The sequence below is a fragment of the Serinus canaria genome, chromosome 26, assembly GCF_022539315.1.
Source record: "Serinus canaria isolate serCan28SL12 chromosome 26, serCan2020, whole genome shotgun sequence".
In the NCBI taxonomy this organism is placed as follows: domain Eukaryota; kingdom Metazoa; phylum Chordata; class Aves; order Passeriformes; family Fringillidae; genus Serinus; species Serinus canaria.
Window position 1 is genome coordinate 2061385 of NC_066339.1, and position 9400 is coordinate 2070784.

General features: G+C 55.0%; 1 long non-coding RNA gene across 1 annotated transcript; it reads left to right on the forward strand.

Moving 5' to 3' along the window:
- Positions 1-3375: 3375 nt before the first annotated feature.
- On the forward strand, positions 3376-5358 carry LOC127060806 (uncharacterized). The gene is made up of 3 exons (XR_007780136.1): positions 3376-4661; positions 4754-4899; positions 4985-5358. It is a non-coding gene; the product is annotated as an uncharacterized LOC127060806 (long non-coding RNA).
- The last annotated feature ends 4042 nt before the right edge of the window (positions 5359-9400 follow it).

Sequence of the window (9400 nt, forward strand, 5' to 3'; positions counted from 1 at the left end):
GTTGAGGCAACACTTCCAAGGCTTGGAGATCCCTGAGCAGCTGGGGAAGTGCCACAAAAAGGCTGAAGGTGAGTTGCAGGTAAGGAGATTTGGGTGAAGGCAGAGATGGAAAGCCACAGAGAAGAAGCCAGGAGCAAAGGAGCATTCCTGCAGGCAATCCTGCCTCTTCCCACTCAGCCAGACAAAATCCCCAGGGACACCTGAGAAATGCCCAAACCCAAGGGGTCAGGTGAGGGGGAGGCTGATGGAGATGAAATCAGGGCTGGGAATAAATCAATCACCTGTGGAAGGGTGAGGGCAGAGCTGGAAGGGCAGATCATGCCTGCAGGGAAGATGAATGAGCCAATGGCTGCAGATGAATGAAAGCTTCTGGGTGGAGATGAAAGGGTTAAACCAACGAACTGGTTTCCCCTCAGCACCAGCTGGGGGTTTTGCTGGTTTGTGTTTCTCCCCTGGCAGTGTTTGAGTGCACTAACCCATGTGTGCACACACGCTGCTCTTCCCCCAGGGCTGCCTTGGAAAATTTCCTCTTCCATCTGCGGGGCCTTATTAGCTCCAGGAACGGGTGATTTTCCACAGGTGTCAGATGAGAAAATTGAGATGTAAAGCAGAGAAACAGCTTGGCCCAAGGTGGAAAATAAATTGGGTTTGGGGCTCTGGCTGGACCCGCTGTTTTCTCACGGCAGGCTGGGATGTGCCTTTGCCTTTGAGCAGGGGCTGCTCCCGAGCACCAGGAGCAGGAGTAGATCTCATCCTGACCACGGAGGGTTAATCTAATTTAAGATTACAGAGGTTCTGAAAGCCTTGTTTGGTGCCTGGATGAGGCTGCAGAGGGGAATATTCCACTCTGGGTGCTCTTGACTGGTGATTAGCAGCACCCTGATGCCAGAGGGGGGCCGGACCTGCTGTGCTCTGCCCTGGGCCAGCCCTGTTGCTATTCTTGCTCAGCCCTGTCTGCTCTTTTTTGGGCTGGTTTTTGTCCTCAGCCAGTCAGGCACCCCATCTCCCAGACAGGAGAGATGAAAATGAGCTCTCGTCCTCTCTGGAGGAGAAGATCAGGGAGAGACACAGAGAAAAAGTGAGGGAAATTAAGCAGAAATAGCTTCAGGGGTCATTTAAAAATATCCCCACGACTGCCTTAAATATATATTCAGCAGGAATTCATAGTCCATGGCTGAAGGAGCTCCAGGCAGCAAAGACCCACAGGATTTATCCCAGCTTAGGGGGGAAGAAGAGGAATGGAGATGGAATGGAGATGAAGGAGATCCCGGGGCAGGAGGAGGCTGCAGGGTTGCTCCCGTGCCTGTGAACTGCCCCCACACTGCATAAAGGACATGTTGAACCTTTTGGGTCTCTTAAACCAGATCCTTTTCCAGCAGGATCTCCCAGCAGGTGTCCTGCTGATGGGGTTGGACTGTGGAGACCCAGAGGGTCCAGGGCAGGTCTATGGTGACATCACCCTGTTCCTCATGGCTCTCCTTTGGGAGTAACAGTTCCTGCTGGACAAGGACAGCCTGGCTTGGGTCCCTGTGGAGGCTGGGAGCACATGAGGAGGTGCTGGAGTGAGCCCAGCCCTTCTGGAAGGGAGCTGCTGATGGACCAGCCAGAGGGATGGAAAAGCATGGAATTCAATCCATAATGCAGCCTCCATGAGGAGACACCAGGGGCAGGGATGGTCCCATGGGATGAGGAGCATGGAGCCACCACAGGGATGAAGCTTGGTGGGTGTGAATCACCAGGGTGGCCCAGGGTGACACTGTGCTCTTTGCAACAGTTGGGATTGAGATCCCCAAGCATGGCCCAGCTCCCAGTTCTCTGGAAATGAGCAGATTCCCTTGTTCCAAGGATCATCCTGGGCTAAAACCCCCTGTGAAGAGCAGCCCTCACAGCCCAGGTCTGCCCAGGAGCTGTGCCACCAGCCAGCACCATGAATTATTCACAGCTCCTCCATAGGGAGGAGGATCCCCTTACACCTGGAGGAGGGTCTCCTTGAGCAGCACAGCCTTGCCCAGAGCTGTCAGCTTGGAAACACAAGATCTTGAGGGAATTTACCTCACACATTACCTCCTCAGGTCCAGCACTGCTCCAACAGCAAAGTCAGGCGAGGTTTTGACTTTGGGGCCCTGGCTGAAGGTTGGTGGGTGTCTCCTTACAGACCCACGGCCTTATTGATTGTCTCCTGCCTGAGTTCCCTCCCCATCCAGGCTGGAACTGTTCCTCTCGAGATGACAAATGGAGCTGCCAGCCTCTGGCTTATTTTAATTGCCATTTTTCCCTTCTCCTGGTGACACAAAGACGTGATGAATCCATGCTGGAGCACCCGAGACAAGACGTGCTGGGGGCTTGGAGGGGGCATTGCCTGCCCGTTCATGTGGAACAACTGCTCCCTGAACCCCCCCTTTGTAGGGACACTGAGGCACAGGAGCTGGTTAGGAGGAGGTGGGAAATTGTCTGCAAATGAATGGATGAGAAACAAGTTTTGGGCTGTCTGTGCATCACAGGGGATGGGAAGGGCAGATAACTAGGAAAAATCCTGGAGTTTTGTGGTGAGCACATGTTCTCAGAGCTGAGGGATCCCAGGCACCTTCTCTGGGCTCTCACCTGTGCCCTGAGGTGAAGCATCTCAGCACACCACCTTCTGCCCTTGGGAAGGTGCTGGAGAGGAAGGAAGGTGGCAGGAGGATTTGGTCTGTTCTCCTCCAGGGCTGCAGGCAAGACCCTGAAGGGACAGGGACAGGGGAGGATGTGCTGCTTGGCATGGCATGCTCCACTCCCCCCGTGGCTGGAGCCTGTCACACACAAGAGCTGCCAGACGTGACACACACCACCCTGAAGGTGAAGGGAGATGGGGATGATCCTCAGAGGTGTGGAAGAGAGGTGTGAGGTGCCTGGAGCTGGCTGGCGCATGGAGCTGTCTCCTGGGGCCATCCCCTTCGTCTCTCTGTGTGAGTGCCGGGCGCTCCGCAGGCTCCTGCCCAGCGCCTCCCTTCCCGGCTGCTTGTGCAAATGGTTGGAAAATGGCTTTTGCCGCAGGCTGTGTCCTTGTTCCTCCCTGCTGGGACACGGAGAAGGGCGCAGGTCTCGCTGCTGGTCTCACTGTCTGGCTCCTCAGAGCATCCTCAGCGCTGCCTGTCCCTCCCGGAGCAAGGGCCACTTGTCCTGCAAACATGTCACACGCAGCGGTGACGTTATAGCTCAGATCAGGGCTGGGGTGGGGGGGGGGCGGGGGGTCTCCCCCATTTTCCCTCCCTCTCCCTATCCAAGGAGAATCCTTTGCCAAAGGCAGCCAGGAGCCCTGGCTGGGATGGAGCCTCTGGTGTTTGGGTCGTTTTGGGCACTGATGGTTATGTGATGTGCCCCCTCCAGAGCTGCCACCTGTTTGGTGTCTGCCCAGCAAGGCCCAGCTCGTCCGTCATTCCCGGCCGTGTCACCGTGTGGTGACATGGAAATGGCTCCAGCGGAGGCTCCAGCGTTTAAAGGTGCCTGCCTGCCGGGATGGCTGCGGGAGCACGGATGGGCCGAGTCCTGCTGGGCCCTGCTGCTCCTGCCGGGCACGGCGAGGAACCGAGGCAGGCGTGGCCATGGACCAGCTCCCTGCCTCTCGGTGGAAGGCTCTGGGAGCGAGCAGGATGTCAGTCTGGGCTCCTCTGAGCACAGGTAACGCTTGGAAGGCAAAGGCAGCAGCTTGCAGGGGGCAGATGGACCGGAGACAGAGCGGAGCCAAAGCGCCTGAAGGCCGTGGATGTGTGCAGCTTCCCGGGGCTCCGCTTGGCTTCCTCGGGCTGCATCCCAGCGGGAGGAGCCGCAGAGCCCGGCCACGAGGGATCGGGGCTGGGCACCCAAAATCAGGTGGCTCCATCCTGTATAGACATCGCCGTCCTGAGTGAGGCCATTGTCAGCATGTCCCTGGGAGGGAAATGGGACCAAGGGCACGGGGGATCCCTGGGTGCCCAAAGCTCTGGAATTCTGGGTTCGTGTCCGTGCACCAGATCTCCTCAGGACACAGGGCTTTAGAGAAGGATGTGGCCCTGCAATGCAATCCCTGATCCTGCTTTAATTCTCCCTGTGCTTTGAGGGTTTATTCTCCCCTCTCCATTAATCTCTGAATATTAGGTGGAAAGCGAACAATTACCGTGCTAATGGCTCCATAAATTCCTTCATTACTTATTAAACTCGAGCCCTCCCCACGCAGCGGAGGAAAAGAGACGAAATGGAGAAGAAAAGGGAGCGGAGGGGGGTGAGGAGCCAGGGCAGAGGGTCTCGGGCTGGGCTGCGGCGGCGGGGCCGGCTCAGATGCGGTAATTCACGGGCTGTCGTTGCCCTCTGCCGGCAACGGGACGGGCAGGTGCTGCCTGCCCTGCTCTTCCCTGCCAGATCTGCTCTCCCTGCCCTGCTCTTCCCTGCCAGATCTGCTCTCCCTGCCCTGCTCTCCCTGCCCTGCTCTTCCTGCCCTGCTCTCCCTGCTCTGCGTACAGAGCCCCGACATCCCTGGGCTACAAGGCTGGGGAGCCGCGGGGTGTCGGGGGCGGCTGCTGCTGAGGATGCTCCGCAGAAGTCGCTGCTTGGGGACCCAAAGCCCTCGGGGACGATGCTGAGCAGAGCTCACGGCAACACGAGCTTGGCTTTAGCAGCGGCTTAACCCGGCAGCGGCACGGGCAAGGGTGAGGAATGCTGAGCTGTCTCCATCCCATCCCGCTGGGCAGCGCTTTCCCGGCTGCGGGGAGAAATCCGCTCCCTCCCGTCTTTCCTCGAGGTGCCGCCTCGCTGCTCGCTGCCAAACCTCCCCGGCATCCCGCAGCGTAGATGTTCTCCGATTTCTTTTCTGCGGGCCAAGGCGAGGTCCGGGCCACTGCGGGGATCGCAGCCACCGTTCCAGGGGAAGCTTCGCCTCGGTTCCAGGTCGGAGAGTGTGGCAGCTCCGCTCCCGGGAGGGCTCTTGTGGCCTCGCCTAAGTGGAGCTAATGGATTTCCTTGTCTCCAACAGCCAGCTGGGATACGAGCACATCTCGGCAGCTCGGCTGAATGCAAAACTGCAAACAGGCAAATGCCTCCCCAGCAGAGGGGCTCGCAGCCTGTCTGGATCGGTGGGATTGGAGAGGGAGCTCTGGGATCCATCCAAGGAGCCCACTGCATCTCCTCCTCCATCAGACCCACCTGCTCCTCTGCGATCTGCTCCAGCTGGGTTTGGAAAGGAAAACACACTGTTAAACCCCAAGATAATGTTTCTGGTTTTGTTGTTGTTGGGGGCTTTTTTTGTTTGTTTGTTTTTTTTCTGTTGTTGGTTTGGTTTTCTTCCCAGGGAACAGCCAATTTCTGTGGTTCTGTGAAACCCAAGTATCCTGTGGGATGAGCCCAGCTCTGCAGAGGGACCTGGATGCCCAAGTCCCAGGGACACCAGCTGTAATTAGATGTTTAGATCTAGGCCAGGGGCTCAAGGGCCATCTGGCACCTGAATTATTCATACACTTTTATCTAAGCACAGGCAGAGCAGAGCACAGTGCTCCTTCTCCAGCCTGGGCCCAGGGGAAGATTCCTGCTTGTGCCAGATCGTTTTTCATGGCCTGACAAACGTGATCCTCTCCAGAGCTCCTTCCCAGTGCTGAGATGCCTTTTCCCAGCACCAAACCTGCTCCAAAACACACCAGAGCTGCCAAACAGAGATCCATGCAGATCCACAGAGATCCATATCCCCAGCAGCTGATGCGGAGGTGGAAAAATCCAGGAGGAGAAGTATCCCCTTGGAAGGAGCAGTTCAGGAGGAGTGAAATCAGATTAAATGTCTATCAGGAGGGCCCGTTCCTGTGGTGATGTGGCCCAGTGCTCCCCCCCAAGGTGTCTTTTACCCTGTGACTCATCTGCTGAGGAATTTTAATCCCTGTCTTTCTCTCCCAACCCCAGGCACCATTGGGAAAAGGACCTTGGAGACAGAAGTCTCTATCACTTGTTGTTAAAGTAATGCATTTCTTCTTCAGCCATGGAGCTGTGCCAGGTTTTACCAGATGTATCTGAAAAATTTCAGATGAAGCTGAAATATGGCACATTATGGTTTTCTGTTCACTTTTCTCTCATCTCATTGAGTGATTCCTCAGCTCCTCTGAGCAATCTGGGCTCGTGCAAGCTGCCCCTGCCCAGGGCAGGGGGTGGAAGGAAATGAGCTTTAAGGTCTCCCCAACACAAACCAGTCTGGGTTCCATAATCCTATAGACACAACTGGAGATGCAGAAGAGGAGCTGGAGGGGAGAGATCTCTGCATGGGATGTGGGGGCATCTGATCCAGACTGCAGTGATGCTTTCTTCTTGTACACTGGGATACTCTGCTCCCTAAAACATGCTGGCTGCTGGGGCTCACTCCTCAGTCAGCTCCAACCCAGCCTCCCAAACCCTTTCTAGCAGCTCTGGAAGGGAGCTATTGCTGGCAAACCCATGGAAAGGGTGCTCAGGCCTTGGCAGGGGCCAAGCAGGGAGGTTTGGAGTGCCCATCCCTGGAGGTGCCCAGGGAACGCCTGGAGGTGGCACTCAGTGCTCTGGCTGGTGACAGGTCAGACTGGAAGGTCTTGGAAGGCTTTTCCAACCTTGGATGACTTCACAATCAGCCATTCACCCACCACTGAAACCCTCCCATGACTTCAGGGTGCCAGAAGATGACAGGGCAGGGACAGCCACAGCTGATGGCCACTGCTAACACAATCCCATTCCATCCTCCCTTGTGCTGGGTTAACTCCTGGGAGCCACCGGATTTCCATGGGGTGACACAGAGGGCACAGTGAGGGCACTGCACCTCCTGCTCTCCTGATTTCCAACCACTCGGGCTGGGATTGTCAAACATGGGCCAGAGGAGCTGGACATCACAGGTTTCCACTTAGTACTTCCCACTCCAGGGCAGCTCCAGGGAATTCCTCCTCAGGAACTGCTGGATCTCGATGTGTTTAGATGGCAGACAAGAAGAACGACTGGATAATTCTCCAGTTAGCCCTGGGGAATGAAAATAGCAATTAGGAGGGTGAAATTGGGGCTTGGGGGGATCAAACTGGGGTTTGGCAGGGTGAAACTGAGGTTTAGAAGGTGAAACTAAGAGTTTGGAGAATGAAATTGGGGTTTGGGGTAAAACGGGGTTTGAGGAATGGTTGGGGTTTGGGGGGATCAAACTGGGGTTTGGTGGGGTGAAAATGGGGTTTAGGAGGTGAAACTAAGAGTTTGGAGAGTGAAATTGGGGTTGGGGGGGATCAAACTGGGGTTTGGTGGGGTGAAAATGGGGTTTAGAAGGTGAAACTAAGAGTTTGGAGAGTGAAATTGGGGTTTGGGGGTGAAAATGGGGGTTTGAGGAATGGTATTAAAGTTTGAAGGATGAAATTGGGGTTTGAGAGGATAAAGCTGTGGTTTGATGGGGTGAAATTGGAGTATTATGGGGTGAAATTAGGGTTTGTGGTTTGAAATTAGGGTTTGTTGGCACAAAATTAATGTTTGGGGTATGAAAATAGGGGTTTGGGATAAAAATCAGGATCTGGTGGGCTGAAATTTGTTCTTGGGGGAAGAAATTGGGATTTGAGACGTTGGGATTAGGGTTTGGGAGAATGGAAGGAGGGTTTGGTGGGTGAAATTAGGTTACAGGGGATGAAATTAGGATTTAGGGGGTGAAATGAGTAGTTGGAGTCTGAAATTTGGGTTAGAAGGATGGAATAGGAGAGGGTGATATTAGGGTTTGGGGAGATTATATTGGGGTGTGAAATCAGAGCTTAGGCAGACAATTAAAGCTTGGAGGATGAATATTGGGTTTGGGTGGAGAAATGAGGGTTTGGAGGGGCCAACAGGAGGGTTTGGAGTGTGAAATTGGGGGTTGGAGAAATCCAGTTTGGTTGTGAAATTGGAGGGTTGAGGATGAAATTGGAGTTTGGCCGTTGAACTTACGGTTTTATTGGGGGAAATTGGTGTTTAGGGGGATGATTTATGGGATTCTAGGATGCAGGGGCAGCAGTTCCAGCACGGTTGTGGAACCCAGCCCTGCCCCAGCTTTCTCCCCTCTGAACCTTTCTTTTTCTCATCTACATTTCCCACAGGCAGAGCAGAGCAGGAGGAAGAGGAGGAAGCGTCCAGGGCCACAGGTGGCAGCAGGATCCTCACCAAAAACAGGGAGTATAGAGGGATCCTCACCAAAAACAGGGAGTATAGAGGGATCCTCACCAAATACAGGGAGTATAGAGGGATCCTCACCAAAAACAGGGAGTATAGAGGGATCCTCACCAAAAACAGGGAATATAGAGGGATCCTCACCAAAAACAGGGAGTATAGAGGGATCCTCACCAAAAACAGGGAGTATAGAGGGATCCTCACCAAATACAGGGAGTATAGAGGGATCCTCACCAAAAACAGGGAGTATAGAGGGATCCTCACAAATACAGGGAGTATAGAGGGATCCTCACCAAAAACAGGGAGTATAGAGGGATCCTCACCAAAAACAGGGACTATAAAGGGATCCTCACAAATTACAGGCATTAGAAGCACTTACAGAAGCTGTGATTCCCTCACCCTGAGGCCTCCTTCACCTCAGACCTAACCCAAATTTCTTCCTCATCCCTGAGAACCTCTGAGCTCCAACTCCCCGAGGAAACAAGGGATTGCTGGTGAGCGCAGCAATGTAGCAACATAACCACTGTGATGTGAAGCTGTAAATGGGAAATATTTCAAGCGGTCTGGTGGCCCCGAGCAAGGAGTGACCGTGCTCGCAGACAGTCCCTGCAGCTACGCAGGGTTCCACCCCGGGCAGAGCAGCGCGGGCCCGGCCCCGGGGAGCCCCAGAGAGCTGCGGGGCTGCCGCATCCACTGGGAGCGCTTCCCTGCATTGCCTGGTGCGGACACGCACAAGGAAACAGATAAAAGGTGAGACAGGCATTGAATGCAGCCGAGCTGCCTCCTCTCGCCCGCGGTGGGTTCAGGGCAGCCCGCTGTGTGCACTGGCGGGCTCAGGGCAGGGACACGGAGCACCAGCCAGCACCACTCAGCACCACGGCCACGGGCGCTCTGAGCCCTCAGGCGCCGCTGCTCCGCGAGCTCTGTTGAGGAACGCCTCCTTCACGCGAAGACCAATCAGAGCCAGAACAAGCTTGATTGATTTTTGTCCTAGCCAATCAGCACTCTGCATGCCTGCACCCAATCAGACGCCTGGGGATGTTTTCTCGGCCAATAATAAACCAGGTAAGGAGTTGGGGGGAGGGCGAGCTCCTTCGTGAGCGGCGTAGAGATTAGCCAATCAGATCAGTGCTGGCAGTTAACTAATGACCAATGAGCAAACGGGGCGGGGACAGAAGAACTCGCGAGATTTTGAGAGGTACGATGGGAAACCACATCTAAGCGAGAGAGCCAATGGCAAAGGGCAAGGCGGGGCCGCAGAATCATTATTGTAACT